This window comes from Oryctolagus cuniculus, chromosome 5, assembly GCF_964237555.1.
Source record: "Oryctolagus cuniculus chromosome 5, mOryCun1.1, whole genome shotgun sequence".
In the NCBI taxonomy this organism is placed as follows: domain Eukaryota; kingdom Metazoa; phylum Chordata; class Mammalia; order Lagomorpha; family Leporidae; genus Oryctolagus; species Oryctolagus cuniculus.
In genome coordinates, this window is record NC_091436.1 from 160,607,450 (window position 1) to 160,621,438 (window position 13,989).

The 13,989-nt window shown below is 40.4% G+C and overlaps 1 protein-coding gene across 2 annotated transcripts in view; it reads left to right on the forward strand.

The window, feature by feature from the left end:
- The first annotated feature begins 3,600 nt into the window (after positions 1–3,600).
- LOC100356714 (uncharacterized) overlaps positions 3,601–13,989 on the forward strand; it is a 365,960-nt gene continuing 355,571 nt past the window's right edge. For both annotated transcript variants that reach the window (XM_051855131.2, XM_070074870.1), the window contains exons 1-2: positions 3,601–4,706; positions 5,396–5,480. The gene's annotated coding sequence lies outside the window, so the exon portion shown is untranslated. The remainder of the gene's footprint in view (positions 4,707–5,395; positions 5,481–13,989) is intronic.

Consider the following 13,989-nt stretch of genomic DNA (forward strand, 5'->3'; position numbering starts at 1 on the left):
CTGATAAGTCAGCTGTGAATCTAATTGGAGATCCTCGTGTACATATTAGAATCTTTTCTTTATGTTTTACTGTGGAGTTTGACTACAGTGTGTCATGGTGAAGACCTTTTCTGGTCGGGTTTATTAGGAATTCTCTGTGCTTTCTGTACTTGGACGTCCCTTTCTCTCTTCAAATTAGGGAAGTTTTCTGCAATGATTTCACTATAAAATCCTTCTAATCCATTCTCTCTTTTATGCTTTCAGGAACTCCTAAGACCCATAGGTTGGGTCATTTCATAGTATTCCATAAATCTCTGACACTCTTTTTAAATTTTCTTATTTCTTCTTCTTTTTTCTTGGTCTGACTATAAAATTTTCAGATAATTTTCCTATATTTCTTTCTTCTGCCTCACCTGGTCTGTTGTTAATGCTTTACACTGTATTTTTTATTTATTCTATTAAATTCTTCATTTCCAATATTTCATTTTGGTTTCTCTTTATAATCTCTATTTTGTGGGAAAAATTTTCATTCATGTCATGCATAGATTTCTTTAGTTCATGAATTTGCTTCTGATTACTTCTAAGTAATCCTAAGATCAGTTAAGATCAGTTTTATGAATTTCGTTTCTGGTATTCATTAGTCTCTTCATCTTCACATTCTAATGTTGAAGTGTTGTGTTCTTTTGGGGGCGTCATGGTGTCTTCCTTATTCTTGTTTCTTAAATTGCTGCATTTATTATTAGGCATTTGTGGTGATACTTGTTTTTTATTTCCTGTGATGGCTTTTATCTTTGAACTATGCCTCTGTGGCTTGATGGAGTGTCTGCTCTTTCAGTGAATACCTGGAGACATGGTGTGTGCTGATGTGGTCAGTGAGTTGTGTTGGGTGCTTCAGGTGAGGGGAGTGTCCAAGGTGACACCAAAGTTGGGCATGATAAATCTCTCTCTCTTCTTTTAATCAGATGGGAGATTTCTTCAGCTCTGTTGGCATAGTCTCATACTCACCCCCTCTCCTCAAAGGAGACCAATGCCTGGGCGCTAGCCCCAGTGGGTACAGTTTTCATCTGCACTGCCACCAGAACCACAAAAAGGATCTGTGCAGTCCTCAGTGTGAACACAGGTCCTGCAGCAATGACCTTCACCATGGAATCAGGGAGCCCACAGCATGTGGAGCTGCCCATAGTGACTGCCCAAAGTCCCAGCCTCACCCTGCACCCTCCCACGCAGTCACAGTGTTTTCACAGTCCCAACACACAAGACTCCCACAGTCATGAACTCCAAGCCTCTGTCAATTCTCCCAGCCAGACTCAGGTATCTCCTCTCATGGGCTTGTCGCTGGGGTGTGTACAAGAGCTGACACAGCTGTTGCATATGTCCAATATGGCGCCTTCCCTCTCTCGGCTAGTTACAGGATGCTGTGCTGGGTGGTCAGGGAGGGAGAAATGTGCCCCCCTTTATCTCCTCTAGGTTGGCAGGTTCACTGTCCCCTGCAGGGCTCCAAGCCAGAGTCACACCAGGCTCTTCCCTCAGCTTTATCACCAGTGGCGTGGGCTGCTGCAGTCTGGTCTCACCTCTCTCCAACGCTGGTGCTGAGGCTCTCGGCTGCTGGCATCCTGAGTTGTGCACGTCCACACCCTCCGCGTAAGTCCACAGTGTCCCTCTCAGTTGCATGGAGTTTCCTCTGCCGTTTTCTCTCTAACTCTTCCCTGAGACGGCTTTGTCTCCATTTTTTTTTTTTTAATATCTTCCCCTAGACTAGAGCAGTAAGCTCCCTCCCTATTCTGCCATCTTGACTCCTCCAATCTCTGTTGCAATTTTGCTTTGTAATAGGATTGTATGGTGGGTGTATGTATCTTGTGTGTGTATGTGTGTGTTATTTTAAGTTCTGGCCTGAACGGCAAGATACACTAGTTAAACTGGTTCCCAAGTACAACTATATCATGAGTTGGGTATTTATGCAACATATACCTTTCCCAAAATTGTCTTCAGTAGTTACTTTGCAATGACAGGGGTCATGGATTAAATTATGTCTTCCATCATGATTTTTATTAGATAAAAATGTTTCTTTTTCCAAAGCTTTCTCCCTTTTATTTTATTGAAGTATAATAAACTATATATATATTCAAAATTTACAGTTTTGACACGTGTGCTTACATTTAAAGTCATCAGCATAGTAAAAATAGCAAACATTTCTGTCACTGCAGAAGTTTCCTTAAAATTTATGTCTTTTTCCTCACCAACCCAGGAAACAGTGACTTGTTTCCTATCACCAGAGATTGCATTTATTTATTCAATTATTTGAGCCATCACTGCTGCCTCCTAGGGTCTGTCATAGCAGGAAGCTGGAAACAGAAGCCAGAGGTATGCGTAAAACCCTTCCTACTCTGATTCTGGACTTATGTGTCTTTTTAAATTTTTATTTATAGTGAGAGAGAGAGACAGAGAGAAAGGTCTTCCTTCCATTGGTTCACCCTCCAAATGGACGCTACGGCCAGAGCTACGCCGATCTGAAGCCAGAAGCCAGGTACTTCTTCCGGGTCTCCCATGCGGGTACAGGGGCCCAAGGACTTGGGCCATCCTCCATTGCCCTCCTGGGCCACAGCAGAGAGCTGGACCGAAAGAAGAGCAACCGGGACTAGAACCCAGCGCCCATATGGGTTGCCGGCACCGCAGGTGGAGAATTAACCAAGTGAGCCACGACACCAGCCTTGAGGACTTAAGTGTCTTAATCAGTAGCTTAACCTCTGGGCCAAACACTGTCCTGATGTGCGTCATATTTTTAATTTGTCAGCTGTGCTATCAAGTGAAGAGACATGAACATGAGTCAAAAAAACATGGACCTCACTATGTCTCCACTGATTTCAAGATGCACCAGATTTAAAATGGGATTTTTTTTTGCACCAAGACTACCTCTGTCACATAGTAGTCTTTGGGAAACCTTAAATTTCTTTTTACATTGGTATAAGTTAGATCATATAAGGATAAAAAATAGTTTAAAATTTAGTTTTTAAAGTTATAATCTCATGGGATCTTGTGAAGACTAATTGAGATAGAGTATTACCCAAAGTCTTTTTGTAATAACATAATTTATTATTAACACTTAAATCTGTTTATGTGTGAAAATTGGTTATCACCAAACTGCAATATTATAAACTCTTAGATTTTTCCTGTGACTGCTGAAGGATGCCAGTTAGAATCAATAAATCATCACCACTTGGAAGTTACTTCAAAAGGTTGTAGAAAAGCTAAATTAAATGATAAATTTACTGTGGCCAGCATTGTGGTGCAGCCAGGAAAGTCACCACCTGTGACACCAGCATCCCAGATAGGCACTCGTCAGAGACGTGGCTGCTCTACTTCTGATCCAGCTCCCTGCTAACGCTCCTGGGAAAGCAGCAGAAGATGACGTTTACCCCTCCGTTTCAGATTGCCTGTGGATTGTGTTCATTTTCTTCATCAAAATCAGTCCTCTTCTCATTAAGGCACAACAAGAATTTTAGAAAAGAATTAGACACTTAAATCTATTGTGGTTTACCTAAATGACTTCATAGGATAATGCAGCACATGTATTGTCATTGCATTGATCTTTCTTCTGTTTAAATACAAAAAGTATTTGTAAGCCTCCCTGTGGATGCGCTAAAAACCAGTTCTTACTGGTCTATCACTCTGTAACAGTTTTAATGTGTTAGGAAAGAGATTCCAATCCATTAGGTAATTGTGTATGTACATATTAGGTGAGAGTATGTGTGGGTATTATATATGTGTGTGTGAGTGTGTAAGAGTGTGAGTGTGAGCATGTATGTGAGTTTGTTGCTGTGTGTGAGTGTGTAAGAGTGGCGTGTGTGTGGGAGTGAGCATGTATGTGAGTGTGAGAGTCCGTGGGTATTTGAGTGTATAAAATCATGGCAGGATTCTAGAAGCAGCCTCGATTGTGGAAAGAATCATGGATTGGAAACCAGAAGATTAAGGTATATGCTTCACTGTGTCAACTTGAAAGCATCTTTGAACTTTTATTGCCTTTGTCTTTGAAACCTGTGGAATGCATATTTACCAACTACCTCCTATGTGCCAGTAATACTTTTCTCACCAGAATCACTGAATTGTTAAAACTGTAAATTGTTAAAACTGTCAGCAAGCTTGGTGATTGTTTTCTAAGTGGCATCATTACATGGCAAGTATGAATAGTGATGCAAATTTTGTGCTACAAAATTGAAAGGCACAAATGCACGTGGAGATGCATCCCACATGTAGAGGAATTTGAAGGAGGTAATGAAGTAGGATTTGGTTGGAGGAGAGGAAGCTGAGCCAGGTCAGCAGGTGGCTGGACCCTGGATGAGCAGAAACATGGATAGAATAGCACCCAAAGCGCAGGTCCCTCTCATTCTCCTTGGCAAGCAGGATTCATATTTTCTGGAAACCAAATTGCTTATTGATTCTCTGGGGACTGCTCCTGTAATTCTAGCAGTGGTTTGATGATGGGTTAAGTTTTCCATTTGGTTTCCTAGCTTGGTTGCTGATGTTTTCTTCAATAGTATCATGGTCTTTGGAGTGAATGCGTCATTTGGTCATGAAGTGGAGGCTTGCACCCCTGTACACTTCTTGGCTTCCCATCAGCCTTTGATTGTTTCTAAAAACCATTTTCTAGGCCTGTAATACATCCATGCCACTTGTCTACAGAGTTTCAAAATAGTGAAGTGGATCTAAACATTGTTGTGAACAACTGAGCAGTAAGTACACTTGCAAAGCTGTAGCAGCTGTTTGCCTCTTTGCCTTGCAATCTGGTGCCTTTACTGGAATCCTTTATTCTAGTACATAATCTACTTAAAAAGTTTCCATTTATGTCACAAGTAATAAACTTGATGGCTTTTTGCAACATCCAAACAGTCTCCTTAAGCTGCCTTTTTAGATCACAGCCCTCCTGCTCCAAAGAAAGAATCAGAAAGGAATTCCTTCAGGTTTCTGGTGGAGTGCTCGGTCTTCAGTACGATGGTTCAAAATGTAATTGGCAAGTTGTGTCTCCATCGCATTCATAGTCTACAGTATAATTTTTAAAAAAGCATGATAGTAAGGTAAATCCTATACTTAAGGTTTAAAATATGTATGCTATGTATATAAAATAGGTTCTAAGATAAACACACAACTATACACTCACATACAGTCTTGAAGGAAAGAGTTCTCTGAGAATGTTTATGCCTGTGGTTTTAAGTTTAATGGCTCCATTATACATCTACAGAGATCAAGCCATCAGGACTATGTCAACGGTCCAGCCTTACACCCATCTCAGTTATTTTTCTCTTTCTCTTTGCTTGCTTGCTCCGGCAACTCCCCACCCTGCTCCAGTCTGCACCCACATCTTCAAGCACTCATTTGCATCTACTCAGACCTCACAGAAGACCTATTCCCTTTTTCATTTCAGCAGTGATTGGATTTTAAGCATCCCTCTGTTGTTCCTGTTCGAAAGTGAAAGCAGGAACCAAAGAACAAAATACACTGGTAGCTACGTAAGTATAAACAATCAGTTTCACCAATGTCAGGAAAAATTATTGGACTAGTTTAAAAACTGAGTGCATGTCTATGCTATTTACAAGAAATGTACCTGAAACATATGGAATTCTGACCATGTGTACCAGGAAACACATGCCAAAACATGGTCCTGGAAGCACTATTTCTTATAGAAACCAACAAACAAGTGCAAGAACAGACCTTATGTTTGTTTTGTTTTAATTTTTAAAACTCTATCTGAAGGGCCAGCATTGTGATATAGCAGGTAAAGCCACTGCCTGCGACACGGGTATCCCATATGGACAACTGTTCAAGTCCTGGCTGCTCTGCTTCTGATCCAGCTCCCTGCTGATGTGCCTGGGAGAGCAGCAGTCTATGTGCTTGGTCCCCTGCACCCACGTGGGAGACCAGGAGGAGGCTCCTGGCTCCTGGCTTCCGATCAGCCCCTCTCGGGCCTTTGTGGCCAATTGGGGTGTGAACCAGCAGATGGGGGATCTCCATCTTTGTCTGTTCCTGTGTCTCTCTGTAAACTCTGTCTCTCAAATAAATAAATAAATTTTTAGAAAGAAAATTTATTTAAGAGAGAGAGAGAAGAGAGAGAGAGGAGAGAGAGAGAGAGGAGAGAGAGAGAAAATCTCTTTCTGCTAGCTCACTTCCCAAATGTCTGCAGTGGGTGGAACTCGGTCAAACTGAAGCCAGGAATTTGGAACTGAAGCTGGATCTCTCATGTGGGTGACAGGGACTCAATTTGAGCCATTATCTGTTGCCTGCCATGCTGTACATTTGCAGGAAACTGGAGTGGGTTGCAGAGTCAGTACTTGAGACCAGGAACTCTGGTGTGGGCTGCAGACATTCTGAGCAACATGTTAACCAGTGCACTGTACCAAACACCTACCCTAATCACTATGGTTTTAATAAGAAAATATTTAAATACATTGTGATGTATTAATTGATATTATATAAATGAATAAAATCCATATATATCAACGTGGATGAATCTCAAAATCATCTTGTTGAATATAGCATGTTTATACATTTTGAACATATGATATTTAATTACAATATATGTAATAAAGCCTACTAAAAGTATAGAATCACTATCTAGACTATTCAGTGTGGTAATTACCAGGACTAGTTTCATGGGAATTTAATCTGTGACACAGAGTTCTACTTTGGAAGGGTCCTTAACATGGTTTAATGCTCTGTTGTCATCATCTTAAAAAATTTTTTTTAATTTAACAAGATGTATTTTTTTTAATTTAAAAGACAGAGAAATATCTCATCTGCTGGTTCACTTCCCTCAAGGCTGAAGCAACCAGGACAGGGCCAGGCTGCAGCCAAGAGCCAGGAATTTGATCCAAGTCTCTCACATGGGTGGTAGGGATCCAATTACTTGAGCCATCACCTGTTGTCTCCCAGGATGCACATTAGCAGAAAATTCAAATTGGGAGAGGAGCCAAGACTCAAACCTAGACACTCCAAGTTGCATTTTAACTACTATGCCAGATGCCCACCCTTGAGAGTCTTAGTAATTCCGAACAAGGGACCTTCATTTTGCACTGGGTCCTTCAAAGGATGTAACCCATCGCAGGGGCTCCAGGCGCAGACAACTAGAGGATGACTGGAGTTGTACAGACAACATTCTTTCTGGGCATTTGTTGTATCTACTTTACATATACCACTGTATGTAGTTTGTATGTGCGCAACATTTCATTTTACATATTAATTTTAAAATGTTAATTCCACAGTCACTGGTTTATAGTACTCATCAGGAATACTGAAGCAAAAGAGTTACATAGTCACCGCCTAGGTAGAATTGAATATCCCATTTATATGGTTGTGATGTGGAAATTGGTCTGAGTTGTTGAGTAATTGTACTTAAGCATATGCTTTCAACTCCATAAACCCCGGTGAGTAATATCAATTTGAGGCAAAGAAGAGCCCTCTGTATTTCTTTACACAGTTGGATATCCAGCTGCTCTTGTTTTCATATTGCAAGTGCATTTCCTTTGCAAACTTGTTAGCTCCTGCATTATTTGGAGGCTATGCCTTTTAAAGGCAGGCAGCATTTAAAAACTACAGGGCAGAACCTATGAGAGTCTATTGCTGTCACCAACAGCTGGTGCACCCAGCGTCCTCTAAGGACATGAGCTGCCCTCTAGCCACTGTGAATATTGTGTGAACACAGCGCATCTGCGACAAGCAGTGGCTCACTGCGCTTGTGTGACTGTAGAGGCCAACATGCCATTCCTGCGCGGTTTGGCAGCCTCAAAATCCACATAGAGACAGCTGGTGAAAGAGTTTGCTAAGTGCTGTACCCTCTTTTCATCCAACCACCTGGATGATTCCAAGAGGCACAATGTGGCCATCACTCTTTAATGCATTACTTGGTAGCCAGCTTTGGCCAAAACTTCTTGGGCATTTTCAAAGGCAAGACAGCACGGTGTTACATTTTTCTGCACAGCTCCCAAAGAACTCTAGTTGCTTCAGCTTAATTGTATCCCTTAAGTGCCTCTTAACTCTGACCTTCAATCCCCTTTTACTATCCTGTCATTACGCGTCTGCTTTCTCAAGTGCAGCGAAATGCAGGCGCTCTGATATTAAGCATTCATTCCTTCAGTCACTCAATAAACGTCTATAGAACATCTTAAATCTTAATTCTATGTACACATCTTGAAGTATTGCTCCATTCTGCCTCATTCTTCCTTTTAGTTTTTCAAGTGGCTGTGATTTATTCTTTTTGACAATGTTTTCCAAGCTCTGATCATTGCCTTTCCACCAATATAGTAATGGTCTTTCCTATTTTGGGGTGAATCATGTTATCTCTTGTGCTGCTCAGAGGTTCCGTGAACAGGAATTAAGATGAATACAACTTTTGAGAAAAAAATTCACATATAATGCAAACTTCACCTGAACTTGTTGCTTGCAATTTCAGACCCAACTATTAAAACACAAAAGATGATGTCTGTTACAAAGTATTGGATCCTTTTTGCTGAAAATACAAGTTGCCTTGCAGAATGTCTGACAGATTGCTTAGCTAACTATGACTGTTGTGCAACCATTTAGTCAACCTAGGTGAATCTAGATAATCTTAGACAGAAGAATATTGCTTTGAATGAAGCTGACAATTAGTTGAGCTCTTAGTATGGGCAAAGCCTATGGAATATACAGAAAGATGCAAGATAGTCTTGCTTAAGTATCATTGTAGAGATCTATACATACAAAAGGAAATTAATCATACAAAGTGAAGTGGCCTGTGAGTCATTTGGGTGTTAACTGAAAAAGGAAAGCAGAAAAAAAGTGATTATTGATAGCTGGGAACATCGGAGAAAAATAAGGGCAAAGAGCATTTCCCCATATTTAATTAGACTCTCTTCAGATCCAGGTTGACTTACTACTTCTGTAGTTGGCTAACTCCATGGAGAGAAACCACTCCATTACTTCCTTATTACTTGAGAGATTTATTTTGAATTATTGTTGGATATTTTCCTGTTTTTTTGTGTCTTTTTAAATTGAATGCACATGTGCCAAATTTAATTGCTTCATTGTTTCTTTGGAAGATTGTGTCATTGAAATTTCCTCTTCTAGGAATTAAATCCTTATTTTTTGGGTTATGTGTTCCTTTTATATTGTGAATAATAACTTTGATTCATTGCAAGTAATTATAGCTACTGTAGGAAAGAGGCTTTAATAGAAATCAGGACATTATAGTGAGAAGGGTCACATCTAAGAATCAGAAGAGCCTGAGTTTGAATCTTGTGCCATGTGACTTTATTCAATTTATTTAGTATCTGAGCCTTTCTTTATGTCTACATGCTTTATTTACTATTTATTTCGTAGGTTTGATGATAGGATTACATGGATGGCAAATTTCCACCTCTTTTATTCATAGAAGGGGCCTTAAAATGCCAGCAACTATTATTATTATTTGTTTTTTTCTAATGATCCCAATGCATTTCATATATGCGAGAGAATTTCCATTAAGTACACAAAAGTACTCTGTATTTTTAGGGAAATATTTTAAGGTCACTGGATTAAAGTAAGGGCTCTTTAAAGTTAGTGCTATCAGGAATTGAATTGACTGGAGAACATCATCTCCTTTTCTCGTTGTTTAGATTTTATGGCACTTCATGGGTGGCCTGACAGTTGAGTGGTTGTCTTTTTTTTTTTTTTCAGAAGAGTATCTATAATTCCTGAAATGGGTATTTTGCCAATTTTCACATGCTTTGTTTTCTCTTCTCAAATCAACATGTCTCTGTATTTATACAATTCAGAGTTCAAACAACATTCATTACACTGCTGTCACTGTACATAAAGACAATCAAAACTTGTTATGGTCAAATCTAAAACACGATTCAGCTAAGTGAACAGATGTGTTGCATGAAGAAAACCTCACCATGTTGTTCCTATTTATCGTCTGGGTTGTTTGGAGGGTGTGCCTAGTGCTGTGGGGTGGGGGATAAAGGGTCATGCCAGTTGCATTTATTTAATGAAATATATTATGCACATTTTGGACTCTGTTCTATTGCACAGCTCGTTGGGTGACAGAATGATCTTAAGAAGTTTGGTTAAACTTGTCAAGCCTTTGAAATGTCTTTAAAACAGTTTTATAGTTACAAAAATTAATTATACTGCTTTAAGAAAATAAAATATGCTTTTTCAATTTTGAATCTAAAATAATAAACCTTCAAAATGAAGTAAATCTCCTTCTAACTTTCACAATTTACCCTGTGCTTTTCTAATTTTATTGTGGTTATTTTCTACTCCTTTTTATATTTTTTCCCATATAATAAGAATGAGGAAGTGGAAATACTTGTCAATGAAAAGTAGACCCAGCGTCCTCTCTCCTACAGAAGTCTCAACACTAAAGATAGAACTACTGTATGATCCGGCCATCTCACGTCTAGGTCTATGTATGCAAAGGAAATGAAATCAGTATATCAAAGAGATGCCTGCACTCCCACGCTTTTTGCAGCACTATTCATAAAAGCTAAGATACAGAATCAATCAAGGTGTTCATTGACAGACAAATGGAAAGAGAAAATGTGTCCTGTGTCCCTAGTAGAATATTATTCAGTCATAAAAATGAAATCCTATGATTTATGGCAATATGGATGGGACCGCAGTATAGATATTATGCTTAAGTAAATTAAGCCAAGCATAGAAAGACCAGTGGTGCATATTCTGGCACATATGTGAAGGCTTAATTGTTGATCTTGTAGAAGTAGTGAGTAGAATAATGGTCACTAGCGATTAGGAAAGGCGAGGCAAAGGAGTGCAGATGGAGGTTGGATAACAGCTACCAAAAACAATTAAACAGGAAGAATAAGTTCCAATGTTCTACAGCACAGTGTGATGAGTATGGTGACTATAGTTCATAATCATTTATTATACAGATTTTTTAAAAAAAGATTTATTTATTTGAAAGGCAGGGAAACAGAGAGAGAGGGAGGGAGATACAGAGAGAAGAAGAAATCTTCTGGGGCCGGCGCTGTGGCTCACGTGGTTAATCCTCCACCTGCGGCGCCAGCATCCCATATGGGCACTGGGTTCTAGTCCCAGTTGCTCCTCTTCCAGTCCAGCTCTCTGCTGTGGCCCAGGAAGGCAGTGGAGGATTGCCCAAGTACTTGGGCCCCTGCACCCGCATGGGAGACCAGGAGGAAGCACCTGGCTCCTGGCTTTGTATTGGTGTGGTTCCAGCCGTAACGGCCATTTGGGGGGTGAACCAACGGAAGGAAGACCTTTCTCTCTGTCTCTCTCTCTCACTAACTCTATCTGTCAAATAAAAAAATAAATCTTCAATTTGCTAGTTCATTCTCAGACACAACAACCCGGGCTGGATCCAGATAAAGCCAGGATCTGGAGCGCCTGCTGGGTTTCCAATGTGGATGGCAGAGGCCCAAGTTGTTGGATCATCTTTTGTGGCCTCCTGGGGCATTAGCAGGGAGCTAGATAGAAAGAAGAGCTGCTGGGGCTTGACCCAGTGCTCTGATATGGGCTATCTGCTTTGCAGGCAGGGGCTTAACCAGCTATACCAAAAAGCCGGCCCCTATTAAACAAATCGTATAAAACACTAGATGAGAGGAATTCCAATTCTCAAAACTAAGAAATGGGAAATGTTTAAGGAGCTGGGAATGCTCTAATTCCCAGATGTGACCATTGCATGTTGTGTAGGTGTACCAAACTATACTGTGCTCCACAAATATGTACAAACTACACTGTTTTCTTTTATTTGACAGGCAGAGTAGGCAGAGTTAGACAGTGAGAGAGAGAGAGAGACAGAGAGAAAGGTCTTCCTTCCATTGGTTCACCCCCCAAATGCCCGCTATGGCTGGTGCACCGCGCTGATCCGAAGCCAGGAGCTAGGTGCTTCTCCTGGTCTCCCATGGGGTGCAGGGGCCCAAGCACTTGGGCCATCCTCCACTGCACTCCCGGGGCACAACAGTGAGCTGGCCTGGAAGAGGAGCAACTGGGACTAGAACCTGGCGCCCATATGGGATGCCAGCGCCACAGGTGGAGGATTAAAGTGAGGCAGGGCGCTGGCCCTAAACTATACTGTTTGTTACATGTATGTAAATGTGTACAATATGTACATAAATCTGTAAAATCATGATAAGACAATTTAAAAATGTTAAAATAAAAAATTAAAGTTAGGAATTGTGCTGGTGGGGTGTCCTCTTAGACTGTGCTCTTTATCAGTTTTACTCCTCTGCATCACTGTAGGGGGAATCAGAGCGGGGAGATGAGACTCCAAACCGGCTGAAAGACAGAGGTTCAGGAGGTTTTGGGCCCCATTTCTTAAAAGACTCCTTCCTGTATTTGAAGCTCATGCGTTAGGATTTGAAGGAAAGTATCAATTTGATCTATGTAGTTCAGATGTAGGTATAGATATTTACGAATACCTCATTTAAAAAGACATTAACTGGGAATGATTGAGATTTCAGGAAAGAATGAAATACAAATTGTGCATCCCCTCAGCATGGTCATCACAATGAAAAGCGACCCTTTTCTGTTTGATTGTCAGCAGCAATGTTAGCCAGGAACTTCTGTCCTGAGTCCTCTTCTCTTTGCAGCCATCTGGTTTTCTGCTGGCTGTGGTAACTCACGATAGAGGACGCTGTACCCTGAATCCTTGTCCTTATCTGACTGATACTAGCCTTATGACAGGGCAGGGAGGTACGAAGAACATCCACATAAAAATAAGCTGCCTGGATTCAGCTCTGATCCTGCTGAGTACTCCCTGTGTCACAGTCTGCACCTGTGTAAATGGGGATTCCAGTTAGCACCTTCATCAAAGGCTGTGTATTAGAACAATAGCAAAATTGCCAGCTGCCTACTCTCTATGTGCTGGGTCTTGCTTAACTTCAAAAAAATATGATTCAATAGGAGTTTCAAGGGATGATGAGACAGACAACAGCCCAACGGCTTTGGGTGTTTCTTTTGGGGTTCCTATAAATACAGTATTACTCACTCTGACTTCAGCCCTCTGCCAAAGTTGTGATTCTTCCTTTCTTGGGCAGGGAAAGACTCCTGAGTTGGCTCACTTGGTGGTGATGGGGGCCCCAACACGTTTGCCCACAGCATATAGGGAAGCTCCGTGGTGTGGACTTGGACTTAGATGCTGTGGGCCTACTGGGAATGAACTGTGACTCCCTGGTGACATTCAACTGTCTCTCTTACATCAATTGAGGCAGGATCAGAGGTGACACCCCATCACAACTTGCTTTCCCAATGCAGAAAACTGCAGGGCAGATTTTTATCTTTCCTTTTATCTTAATTCTCTAATTAAGACAGTAGAAAGCAAGCAAGAGTAGTTCCAAAATTTCTAGACACGGCAACTTTAAGCAAGAGATTTTGCAGGCATGAGGTACATACAAAAGTCTGTGGAAAAATAGAATTAAAAGATGAGTTTATTTTGGTGTAAAGATTTTAGACATACATGCATAGTTTTTTCACAATACACATTTTCCATGGCCTTTATGAAGTCTACTCACTTGCATGGATTTCAAATTGTTTTGCACCAAAATATACTTATCTTTTAATTCCATTTTCATAAACTTTCTGAAGTATCCTAATATTAGATTAATAAATAAAGACCTATATTCTCGTTCCCTTTTACTACATCAGAGCTGTAATTAAAAACCAGTGGTGGTGGATTCTCAAGCTTTGTCTCTGCTGTTCCTCCAAATTTAGTCTTTAAGAAAACTGGATTATTCGACAATTGTTTTTACTATAAGACTAGCATTTTTTCTATTTGCTATTTTACATTATTGCTGACTACATTGTAACTGTCAGAGTTTAGTCATTCTGAGAATAATTCTTTCTCCAATGACCTTGTCTGAACTGTTGTAGAAGTTTTGAAATTCATTTGGTTTTCTTTCTTCTTCTTCTTCTTTTTTTTTTTAAAGATTATTTATTTAAAAGGAAAAGTTACAGAGCGATGGAGAGACAGAGACAGAGATTTTCCATCTGCTGGTTCACTTCCCTGATGGCTGCAATGGCTGGAGC